Below are 10,910 nucleotides of genomic sequence, written 5' to 3' on the forward strand. Positions count from 1 at the left end.
TATAATATAAATTTGGTGTGAATTTTTAATTTTTAATTTTATGCATTTTAAATTTTAGTTTGGTGTGAATTTAAAAACAAAATTTACTTTATTTCGTTAAGATAAAAATTTGATATTTAAAATTCATTGTGAGTTGAAAACTAGGTCGTTGAACCGAAATTGCTCTACCCAAGGGAGGGACGAGAATTTTTATTATCATTATTTTTAATCTTATTGAATTAAAGTATGCCAAAAACATTTAAAAAACCCGAAAATCTTTGCTTTTAAAACTGCGCTTAAAAATGACAAATTTTAAAATTTTATCGAGGGACGGACTAGGACAATGATCCGAAACGCTATCACTCCTAAAAAGAGACGAATATTTAAAATTTATTAATCTATATTTTAAAAGTATAAGGTTTATATTTAAAAAAAATAATCCAAACCCCCATGCGATCGCATGAGGTTTGGCCTTCAACCTCATGCTATCGTATGAGGATCAATATCAGCTCAGAAATAAAAAGGGCAGCGAGCTGCTGTTGCTCCTCACTTTCAACACACACATACATGAACCATCTCACAAAATCACCCCTAAAATCGCCATTTTTTCACCAAAATCAACCAAATTTCTCGCTATAATCTGCTCTAATCATGAATTTGATAAGAAGTTTATCAAGAAGGGTAACAATTTCACCCCTAAATCTCTTTAAATTTGATTTTTAGTGTTCTTGAGCTATATTTTACCTAATTTGATTTTGTTAATTTCTATTGTAATTAGAGTTAAATTGTTAGTATATTATCTATGTATAACCTAGATTGATGCTATTTAACATGATTTGAAGCCAAAAACTTCAAAATTTTTAGAAATCTAGGGTTTGTGTTCTTGAGCAATTTGGGGCTTTTTGATATAAACAGGTTATGGCCGATTTTTATCATGAATTATTGCTAAATTAAGTAGTGTAACATGTTTAGGTAGCAAAATGATCCAAACTTTGATCCTAAACATGATTTTTGAAAATTAAAGTGGACTTTTTAGGTATAAAATTCATGAACTTGATTAAATTGATGTAAATGTCATTTGAAACTTGTTTAATTGCTAGTAATGGTTATTTTAACATGTTATTTGAGTTAAATTCTTATGAATTTTGTAAATATTTTCATATATGCTTATTTGAAAAAGTGTAGAATTGTAAAAATTATGAAAATGTGTATAAGTTTAATTTTGATTGAACATGTTATTGTAATTGTTTCAAGTTGTTATTTTGCTAACACTAATACATATTTGGATGCACAAATTTTGTGTTTAATGTGTTTTGCAGAAAAATACCGATACTGATGGTGCATCATCATCATCTAGACAACCTGCTCCAGAACCTGAACCAGAAATGCAATATGAACCTGAACAGGAGCAACAACAGGAACAACAACAATAACCTGATCAACACGTACCTTATTATGATCCGCAACAAGAATATATTGATGCCTACGTAGTATTTCCGATGCATCCGATAGTAGCACACCCAACGATTCATGAAGAACAGTTGCATCCCAATTTGAGGTTTGATCGAAGTTGGAGAAATTACCCATCATATCAAAGTAACAAATTCAAACTGGTACCAAAAAAGTAGAAGTACCGAGGGTAATCAATTGAGAGCCTTTGGAAAGGGTCTAACTTGCTAACTCAGTTAGACAGCATCTGATCCAAAGGTATGGCAGCTCTTCTTTTCCCAATTGGGAACGTTTATTCACCATTCGTAAACCTGTATATAAAGAATGGTGTGTTGAGCTTATGAGTACTATAGCGTTAAATGCGGATGTAGATAGGTTAGATGATAGAGGTTTTCTTAGATTTATACTTGGCCGTAGGATGTACAGGATGTGCATGCTGGACATGGCCAGGGCTTTATAGATATATACGCCCGCTGAATTACTATTACCCGATTGTATAAATTTGATTTATTATGGTGAAAGGGTAGATAGGAATTTTGATGCTAACGCCGTCTGGAGGCGTATGTCAGATTTTAATGTTTTTGGGCGGGCAGGAACACATACCTACTTACATATTAACAAAGCCGAACTTCGTATAATTCATAGATTTCTGGCTAACTCGATTACACAGAGAGGTCACAACAAGGATAAAATGACCTTACATGATTTATTTTACCTAAAGTGTATACGAGACCCAAGAGGCTTTGTTAATATCCCTTACTGTGTTGGTTTATATTTATCTAAGATGGTAGAAGGAATACAGGAAGGGGGAGTAATAGGAGGAGGTATTTTTGTTACTCTCATTGGAGAGTATTTGAGTATAGATAGGGATCAAGGAGGTCCACTTTTGGTATGTAGGGAACAGGTTGAGCCTTTAGGATTGAGGGTCTATCAAGGTGCTAAGGTATTAAAGAGCAGACTCAATCAGGCAGTACCCTATGATGGTAGTCATCCTCAGGTAGAAAGAGGTTCAGATGAGGAAATGGAGGAAGCAAATGACATTAGGGATGTCATTAGGGAGGCTATGGCTGACGTCTACCAGCATATAGATGAGGTAGAAATGACAAACGAGGAGAGACATAGACGGTACGAGTAGTGGCAAGCCCGGAATGAGTACGAGCATTCCAGAAAACGACAGCATGATAGATGGCACTATCATCAGCATCAGATCATGAGCCGGCTATCACCTCAGGATCACTACGTACCGACCCGACTCGCTTACTATCCTCCACACCAGCCCAAGATGAGACCACCATATACTCTCTACGACCCTAACCAGACCTACCAGTACACCTATCACCAACCATGGAACCCGACCGACGAAATGAACTGGAACCCCTATCCAGATTGATATAGTTCCCGTTGGTGATTTTTATGATTTTTATTTATTTTTATTTCTATTTATTTATGTTTAAACATATAATATTATGATACTTTTATTGTAATATTTAATATTTTTATTATATTGTACTAATATTTCATATTTGATTTGAAAGTGGGATGTTAAGTCCCATTTTAAATTACCATGCATGTTATTATTTGTATGTATGTATATTGTCAATTGTACACAACAGGGTAAAACAACGCATTTTCAAAGACTGGCATTAAGTTCAGCAAAAGCTACTAATATTGACGACAAAACGAAAAAGAAAAGTGATGTAAAAACAAGACGGAATGAACAAATGATGTGCACTATTTATCATTCAGCAAACAAACGCCAATATGTTTGAAAACTTTGGTAAAATTTAATCATTTTTCTACGCTAATCACCCTCAATAATTTAAATTGTTACTGATTTCTTGCAAATGAGGGCATTGCAAGATCTTAAGTGTGGGAAGGAGTTAAATTCTTTCGGATTTTTAAAATTTTAACTTATACACTTGGTTACCATTAAAAATACTAGTAACGCAGTAGTTGTATTAGAATCTAGTGCTCTCTGATAATAAAAAACAGCTCTAGTCTTATATACTGACTACCCAATTCTAGTAAAATTTTTCAAAATTTTCAAATAAATGAATTCAAAATCATGTTTATACATATTTATGAACAATAAAACTAGGTGTTAACACCGAAATTATTGTTACCTCGGAAAAGACATAAATTGAGAAACAACCTAAAATATTAGAATTCATTTAAAATGAAATAGAGGACAATAAAAAGGCAAAGAAAGGAAAATAAAAGCCAAGTGTGGAAAAAATTTATCAAGTTATCTAAAACATATATCACATATTTTTGTACAAATAATTGAAGATACTTTTGTTTTGGACAAAATTAACCGTTTTACCTGGTAAATTGTAAGATATTTGAAAGAAAGATGGATCTACACGATGAATCAATTCCATCATTAAAAGGAAGTAAAGTCTTTCAAAAAAGAAACGCGCTTCTTGATTTAGGTCAGGAAGTTGTCGTTCAGACCAGTTGTAGAGTCTACGAAAAACCTTGAAAAGTTTTCTCGAAAATCAGCTGGAAATCCACGGACCTCAGCATCAAACAGGGTCGCCAAGTGGTTAGACTTATCCTAACCATGAGAGGATCTGTCTCGTAAAATGGGGAGGGCGCCGTGCAAATTAGCTTGATAAGACTAATGAATCAGATCCCCAGAAAGGATAATCTCCTTAAAGATCAAAAATCAGCTTTTAAGACTGATATTACTCAATCCTAGAGATTGACTTTTAAAGATTGAGAATTACAAACTCATGGAATTCGATAATATCTAAACTCGAGCTTGAACGAGAAAATATTTTGATCAAAATTACAAACTGATTTATTTTCTGAAAAACCTATTTTCAATGCGTTCATTACCATTGAACGTAAAATCCTAAGAATTCACCAGAATTCATTAGGTCACCTGAACCAAATCGGGTGTCAACCGTAAGAACGGTGGTTACATAGCATGGTCGAAGACATGACCTTGTGCCAGACCGAAAAACTATAGGGTGATCTTTACTATTGCTCCTACAAAGGATAGTAATTGCATCCGACATGTTATAGACCATAATTAAAAGCATGTCACGGGACATTGCCTTAACAGTTGCTTGTTCAACGCTTTCCTTTACAACCGGATGGTAGTTTACTTAAAGGTAATATACGGAGCAAGTATACTGGACGTGTTGCTTTCCTAATACAAGGTTAGCAAGTGGGTGACACAAAATCGCAAGTTTTGAGCTAAAAATTTCAAATCTGGAACCCACAAAACCCACAAAAACAATTTTGCAAACACCGGTGAAGGGTTATTCCAGAAAACTTATCTAGGGTAAAAGCTATATTGAATTTACAAAAGATAAAATGTTTTCATAAAGATCCAATTTTCTAAAGGATCTAAATTTTCATAGTCATGTGGGACTGTAAACCACATCGTTACTACCATTATTCATACCGCTATATATAAATCACTGTTGTACAAAGTACGAAGAATAAATAAGTGATTCTAGTATTTGTATTTCAAGACTATATTGCTTGAGGACAAGCAACGCTCAAGTGTGGGAATATTTGATAATGCTAAAAACGAACATATATTTCATAGCATTATCCCTCAAGAAAGACAAGCTTTTAGTTGTAATTGTTCTATTTACAAGTGATATTCGTTTAAATAATAAAAGGTGAAGACAAAAGACAGATTCGACGAATTGAAGACGCAAACGACCAAAAAGCTCAAAAGTACAAAGTACAATCAAAGTGGTTCAAATTATTGATGAGAAACATTTCAAAATTACAAGAGTACAAGACGCAAAACGCAAAATACAAGATATTAAATTGTACGCAAGGACGTTAGAAAATTCGGAACCGGGACAGAGTCAACTCTCAACGCTCGACGCAACGGACTAAAAATTACAAGTCAACTATGCACATGAATATAATATAATATATAATTAATTCTTAAAATTATATATATATATATTATATTATATATATAAACCGTCGGTAAACTAGGAGACAAAGCAATGTGAGCTGGAATCCTGCTCCATGCGATCGTATGGCCTGGAGGCTATATTCCCATGCGATCGCATGGGCCACTTTTTCTGGCCACATTCCTATAAAAAGCAGTTTGGTGATCGAACAATAACACATCTTTTTCTCTTCTTCATCTATCAACGTAATATATATATATATATATATATATATTATAATTTTAATTTTTATTAATAATAATAAGGGTATGTTAGCGAATGTTGTAAAGGTGTAAGTCGAAATTCTGTCCGTGTAACGCTACGCTATTTTTAATCATTGTAAGTTATGTTCAACCTTTTTAAATTAATGTCTCGTAGCTAAGTTATTATTATGCTTATTTAAGCCGAATTAATCGTGATGTTGGGCTAAAATATTAAAGATGGGGTAATTGGGCTTTGTACCATAATTAGGGTTTGGACAAAAGAACGACACTTGTGGAAATTAGACTATGGGCTATTAATGGGCTTTATATTTGTTTAATTAAATGATAGTTTGTTAATTTAATATAAAGATTTACAATTGGACGTACCTATAAATAACCACATACACTCGATCGGACACGATGGGCGGGATATTTATAAGTACGAATAATCGTTCATTTAACCGGGCACGGGAATGGATTAATAGTTAATGGACTTATTAAAACAAGGGTGAATTATGTACAAGGACACTTGGCGTAATTGTTAACAAAGTATTAAAATCTTGGGTTACACACAGTCGATATCCTGGTGTAATTATTAAACAAAATATTAAAACCTTGTTACAGTTTAAGTCCCCAATTAGTTGGAATATTTGACTTCGGATATAAGGATAATTTGACGAGGACACTCGCACTTTATATTTATGACTGATGGACTGTTATGGACAAAAACCAGACGGACATATTGAATAATCCAGGACAAAGGACAATTAACCCATGATAATAAACTAAAATCAACACATCAAACATCATGATTACGGAAGTTTAAATAAGCATAATTCCTTTATTTCATATTTAATTGCACTTTTAATTATCGTACTTTTATTTACTGTCATTTTATTTAAATGCACTTTTAATTATCGTACTTTTTAATTATCGTAATTTTATTTATCGTCATTTTATTTATCGCATTTTTATTTATTGCAATTTTATTATCGTTATTTACTTTACACTTAAAATTAAGTTATATTTATTTTTAATATTTTACATTAGGTTTTAACTGCGACTTAAGTTTTAAAATCGACAAACCGGTCATTAAATGGTAAAAACCCCCTTTTTATAATAATAATACTACTTATATATATATATATATATATATATTTATATTTTTACAAATATAGTTTTTAAAAATATAGCGTTAAACTTGGCTAAGATCCCTGTGGAACGAACCGGACTTACTAAAAACTACACTACTGTACGATTAGGTACACTGCCTATAAGTGTTGTAGCAAGGTTTAGGTATATCCACTCTATAAATAAATAAATAACTTGTGTAAAATTGTATCGTATTTAATAGTATTTTATAGTAAAAATATAACTATTTTGTATACACCTCGCATAACATCACCGGATCAACTTGAATACCTTCTTTGCTCACTATATGACCGAGGAATTGAACTTCTTTCAATCAAAATGCGCACTTTGAAAATTTAGCGTACAATTTTTCCTTCCTCAATAATTATAGCACTTTTCTCAAATGTTCTTCGTGCTCTTGATTATTCTTTGAGTAAATAAGTACGTCATCGATGAAAACAATGACAAACTTGTCAAGGTATGGTCCACACACTCCGTTCATGAGGTCCATGAACACAGTTGGTGCGTTAGTCAACCCAAACGGCATAACCATAAACTCGTAATGACCGTAACGCGTTTTGAAAGCAGTCTTCGGAATATCATCCTCCTTCACCCGCATTTGATGATACCCAGAACGTAAATCTATCTTCGAATAAACTGACGAGCCTTGTAGTTGATCAAATAAGTCGTCGATTCTTGGTAGTGGATAACGGTTCTTGATGGTGACTTTGTTCAACTCTCGGTAGTCGATACACAACCTGAATGTACCATCTTTCTTTTTGACAAACAAAACAGGAGCTCCCCATGGTGATGTGCTTGGTCGTATGAAACCACGCTCTAAAAATTCTTGTAATTGACTCTGAAGTTCCTTTATTTCGCTGGGTGCGAGTCTGTATGGAGCACGAGCTATTGGTGCAGCTCCCGGTACAAGATCTATTTGAAATTCAACGGATCGGTGTGGAGGTAGTCCTGGTAATTCTTTCGGAAATACATCAGGAAATTCTTTTGTGACGGGAACATCACTGATGTTCTTTTCTTCGGTTTTGACTTCCTCGATGTGTGCTAGAATGACATAGCAACCTTTTCTTATTAGTTTTTGCGCCTTCAAACTACTAAAAAGATTTAACTTCACGTTGCTCTTTTCTCCGTACACCATTAAAGGTTTTCCTTTTTCGCGTACAATACGAATCGCATTTTTGTAACAAACGATCTCTGCTTTCACCTCTTTCAACCAGTCCATGCCAATTATCACATCAAAACTCCCTAACTCTACTGGTATCAAATCAATCTTAAATGTTTCGCTAACCAGTTTAATTTCTCAATTCCGACATATATTATCTGCTGTAATTAATTTACCGTTCGCTAATTCGAGTAAAAATTTATTATCCAAAGGCGTCAGTGGACAACTTAATTTAGCACAAAAATCTCTACTCATATAGCTTCTATCCGCACTTGAATCAAAATAAAACATAAGCAGGTTTTTCATCAATAAGATACGTACCCGTAACAAGCTCCGGGTCTTCCTGCGCTTCTGCCGCATTGATGTTGAAGACTCTTCCACGACTTTTCCCATTTGTATTCCCTTGGTTTGGGCATTTAATCTTGACGTGGCCCCGTTTCCCACATCCATAACAAATAAAGGCGGCATTATTTATCCCGACATTATTTGTTGCATTATTTTTGTTAATCATCGGTCCGTAGACTTCACACTTCGTCGCGCCATGACCACTTCTTTTACACTTAGTACACGTTGTCGGGCAGAACCCAGTCGGATGGTATCCTTCACACCTCTGGCATGGCTTCTACCTTTTGTTATTATTGTTGGGATGTTTGTTGTTGTGGTTGTTGTTGTTGAATCGGTTGTTATAGTTGTTGTTGGGGTTGTGATTTTTGTTGTTGCGGTTGATGTTATGGTTGTTGGGATAGTTGTTACGACTGTGATTGTGATTATTTTCGTTGTTGTATTGGTGACCCTTGTCACTGGTTTCTTCCGACTTTCTCTTGACTTATTTCGTGTTGGTCTCTTCGGTCGCATGTTCTTTAATCCTTCCTTCAATCTGATTTATGAGTTTGTGAGCCATTCGACTTTCTTTTTATATGGAGGCAGGTTCGTGCGAACTCACATCTTCTTGAATTCTTTCTGGTAACCCTTTTACAAATGCGTCGATTTTCTCTTCTTCATCTTCGAACGCTCTAGGACACAATAGGCACAACTCTGTGAATCGTCGTTCGTACGTGGTGATGTCGAAACCTTGTGTTCGTAATCCTCTAAGCTCTACCTTGAGCTTATTGACCTCGTTTCTGGGACGATACTGCTCGTTCATCAAGTGCTTGAATGCTGACCATGGTGCGTAAGCAGCATCTTGTCCCACCTGCTCGAGATAGGTGTTCCACCATGTTAACGCAGTACCTGTGAAGGTATGCGTAGCGTACTTTACTTTGTCTTCTCCAGTGCACTTACTTATGGCAAACACTGATTCGACCTTCTCGGTCCACCGCTTCAATCCGATTGCTCCTTCGGTTCCATCGAATTCTAGAGGTTTACAGGCAGTGAATTCTTTGTAGGAGCATCCTACACGATTCCTTGTGGAATTAATTCCACTGCTAGATCTGGAGTTATTGTTGTTATTTTGCATTACGGCCTGCACTGCGGCTATGTTCGCAGCAAGAAAAGCACGTAAGTCTTCCTCGCTCATGTTTAAGTTCTGACGAGTCGTCGGTGCCATTTCCTTCAAAAATAGTATTTCGTAGCATAATATGAACTTATTTATAAAAACTTTTTCTTCATATTAGCGTTTTATAAGTTTTAATTCGGGTAGTACCTACCCGTTAAGTTCATACTTAGTAGCTAACATACAATTCAACTACTACAATTCTATATGAAAAACTAATTACAATAAATTTCACGTTCAAACTTTTATACAAATAATTTACAAACGTACAATACCACTATTTTACATATAGCATGAAATATAGCACAATAACTTTGATACAAGGCAATTGCGAAGACAATTCTAGTTTAACGCAAGTCGTTCCGCGAAGGCAAAAAAGATACGTAATTCATAGGTCCAGAAGCAAGTCATGCATTCGGGTTTTACTAATACTATTTCCCATCCTTGGTCTTGTGAAAAATAACCGTTATGGCCGTTGGCTAGGCAGCATGTTGTAACGTCATCAAAAGGACGAGGGTTACGTAATGCCCAACAGCCCCGTAACAATCTAAAAACCTTATTTCTCACTTCAACTACTGAATCCGTCACTTGTGGGAATGTTTTATTTAGAAGTTGCAACCCGATGTTCTTTTTCTCAATTTGATGAGAAGCGAACATCACTAACCCGTAAACATAACATGCTTCTTTATGTTGTATGTTTGAAGCTCTTTCTAAAGAACGAAGTCCTATGTTGGGATATGTGGAGTCAAAATAGGCTCTCAACCAGTAGCGGAAAGTTGCAGTAGGGTTTCCCGCACTTAATGCCTTAAAGAAAACACGGCGTAACTTAGGTTCTCCCCAATGTGATATACACCATCTATTAAAGGAAAGCCTTTTATAAACCAAGGCATGCCTGGAACGTCTTTCAAATGTCCTACAAACTAATTTCACCATAAATAATTGTGTCGATGAATTCTGACCGACTCTAGACAAGATTTCATCAATCATATCCCCTGGTAGGTCTTCTAAAATATTTGGTTGTCTATCCTTAACGTCCATTGTGTTTTTATACTGTAAAATAGATGAGGATTAGATTTGTAAAGATAATTAACAAACAATACAAGCAATTTTTACATATAACATAAAAGTACAAGCACACTTCAATACATATATTACACATCATGGTTACTACTCTTCATTCCGACTCACTTGTTTCTTCTTCTTCAGACTCAATTCGTTTTACTAATTTTCTAGGGATAGATGGTGCTCCTCTAATACGAGCCGTCCTTTTCATAAATAGTCTAGAAAAACCTTGTGGCTTAGATGTTCCCGGTTATAGTGAAAGTTTAAGAAATACGGGTATTTACGATATATCCCATCGGGATATTTCATGTTAACATAGAGTTCATCGGGTTTGGAATTATGTTTCTCTATTTTGATGCATTTTCCTTTATTATTTTCTTTTGCCTTATTAAATTGAGCCGGGGTAATTTCTATAACATCATCGGAATCCTCGTCGGAATCCGATTCATCGGAAAATTGGTAATTTTCCCAATATTTTTCTTCCTCGG

Source organism: Rutidosis leptorrhynchoides, chromosome 1, assembly GCF_046630445.1.
Source record: "Rutidosis leptorrhynchoides isolate AG116_Rl617_1_P2 chromosome 1, CSIRO_AGI_Rlap_v1, whole genome shotgun sequence".
Classification (NCBI taxonomy): Eukaryota; Viridiplantae; Streptophyta; class Magnoliopsida; order Asterales; family Asteraceae; genus Rutidosis; species Rutidosis leptorrhynchoides.